This window comes from Prionailurus viverrinus, chromosome B2 (assembly GCF_022837055.1).
Source record: "Prionailurus viverrinus isolate Anna chromosome B2, UM_Priviv_1.0, whole genome shotgun sequence".
Lineage (NCBI taxonomy): Eukaryota > Metazoa > Chordata > Mammalia > Carnivora > Felidae > Prionailurus > Prionailurus viverrinus.
Genome location: NC_062565.1, coordinates 64886749 through 64889286, shown reverse-complemented (window position 1 = coordinate 64889286; position 2538 = coordinate 64886749). Strand labels below are relative to the sequence as shown.

The following is a 2538-nucleotide window of genomic DNA, read 5'->3' as shown; positions in this document are numbered from 1 at the left end:
GAAAAAAGGGGCAAAGGCAAGGGGAAGGCAAGGGGCTGAGAATACAGTATTGGGAAACCTAAATAGTATCCTTTAGTCAAGCTGGAGAACCTCTATTTTCTGACCCATCCCCTTCTCATCTTCCTGGAGATCCATTCATCAATTGGACTGTGAACATAGCAAGAAAAAAAATCTTCCAGATTCTCAAACATAAGTAGCTTTTCCCTGCTAGGTTCCACTCAATCTTTCACTGATTACTACTGATGTTGTCTGTCAACATCTTCCTGTGGAAAAAAGTATTTACAGATCCTGATAGGGATTTTCCATCTGAAATCATAAGAATTAAATTTTTTTAATGTTTATTTTTGAGAGAGAGAGAGAGAGAATGAGCAGGGGAGGGGCAGAGGGAGAGGGAGACACAAAATCCAAAGCAGGCTCCAGGCTCTGAGCTGTCAGCACAGAACCCAACACAGGGCTCAAACTCATGAACCACAAGATCACGACTTGAGCTGAAGTCAGACACTTAACTTACTGAAACACCCAGGAGCCCCTGAAATCATAAGAATTAAAAGGGCTTTGCATATTTTCTTTTTTTCCCCAGATAAATGTTTGTTTTATTGAATAACTGATCTGTGTAACTGCTGAGACCACTATGTAGAGACAAAAGAGAATGAGTTTTATTTCTTGGTCTCTTCCTCCTTCGACAGAGTCTTGATGATTTCCTCCTCGGCCTGGAGCTGCTCCTCACTGTGCTTCCATGCTTCCTAGGTATTAGATAGGCAGGCCTCAGCCTGGTCAGCCAGAAGCTTCTTGTGAGCCTTGTCTGCCTTCAGCTTGTGGATGTGTTCCATGAGAATCTGCTTGTTTTTGAACACATTACCCTTCATTTTCAAGTACAGACTGTGATACACGTGACAATCAATCTTCTTAGATTCACAGTATCTTTCAAGCAGCTGGTGCAGAATTCTCATCCTCTTCATCAGGTTACCTTCTCAGGCATTGGAGCCTGGGCAGTACCTTTTCTCTAACCAATGCTCATATGCCTGCCTTTCTGGTGGGCCAAAGCATTTTTTCTGGCACCAAGCCCAGGGATGGGCAGTTACAGTCTTCCAGATGATCAGCCCATCTTGGATCAGTTTCTGGATCTGCTGACAGGAGTTGGCATTGGCGATTTCATTGGTTTCATTGGGGTCCAACCAGACCTCCATTTTGTCACAGCAGAAGACACTGAAGGCAAGCCTCTTTTGAAGTCTGAGCATGCTCGTGGCTGCAGCCACAGTGGCAAACAGAAAGCAAAAGGGCTTTGTATTTCAAGAGAACCCTTTATACAGAAAGAGGGCAGATGTTCAAGGCATTTGTGTGTCAAAACGAGTACTCATGGCTTTGTCCTTATTGAGGTCTTTTGAATCTAAGTGCATGGAGAAGAGATTCTGGGTTTTTCTTGCTGGAAAACATATATGGAAATAATTGGTGATATTCAATGTCATCCAAGTGTCAGAAAGAAAAAAAATGAAAAATATTCCATGTATGGAATTCTGTTTTCTAGAAGGCATGGTTTAGTTTTATTTTTTGTTTTTATCTGTTACAAGAAAAGAAGATACATTTTTCTGTGCTTTGACATTTAGTTTGACAAATACAATAATCAGAATTTAGTTTTCAGTCAATTCAGCTTAATTTGTATCTTAAAAGTCAAAATTGGCTTAGAAAAAGTCATCATTCTCAACATATCCTCAAATAATAAACACAAACATATGGGGAAGCCACCAATAATTTCTTTTTTTCAAAATCTTGCCCCTTCGTTACTACCAGTACCAGTAAGAAATAGAACAAATGACCTAACAGAGAACACAATTTTATGGAGTTGTATCCAGTTTGCGTGGTGAGAAAGGGTAGTTTCCCTGCATTCCCAACTATATACATTCCAGAATTAATTAGTAATAATAGAAGTATTCTCCTGAAACTAACACATATCTTTTAACCAACTTTTCTATGTGAGAAACATGTCTTTCTCTTTCACAATCAGAGCACAAAGTCTTAATACTCAAGCAGTGTCTATTATTATGCTCAAAATAAACCTCATTTAATTTAATGAATATTAAAAAACACTTCTACCTAAATGGGATTAATATGACATGATATAAGAGGAAGTAAAAGGGGAAAAACTATGGAATATAGGAAGAAATGTACAGCCTGTCAGTTTAACACGTACAGAGAAATAATGGGATATGTTTGAATCACTGAAGGAATTTGGCGGTTAAATATCTATAGAATATATTAACAGACTAGTCCATGTGATACCTGACCCCAATTCTTCTCAGACATCCTAATACCTCACACAAGCTCTCAGATATTCAAGCATATTCTCTAAATCTTAACTAGCCTCACATATTAGTGGAAGGAAGCACCTGCCTGACTATATGGGGAAAATATTAAGTTAGGGTATATGACATTGCATCATTGCCTACTCCCCCTCATACACGAGTTTGCATTAGGATCAGCCTGTTGTGACATGAAACACTTGGCTGTAATGCATAATAGTGAAAAGACTAAATGTTTCCC

At 38.9% G+C, this 2538-nt stretch overlaps 1 pseudogene; it reads right to left on the bottom strand.

The window, feature by feature from the left end:
• Positions 1–656: 656 nt before the first annotated feature.
• Positions 657–1238, bottom strand: LOC125166786 (60S ribosomal protein L19-like; annotated as a pseudogene).
• Positions 1239–2538: the final 1300 nt, after the last annotated feature.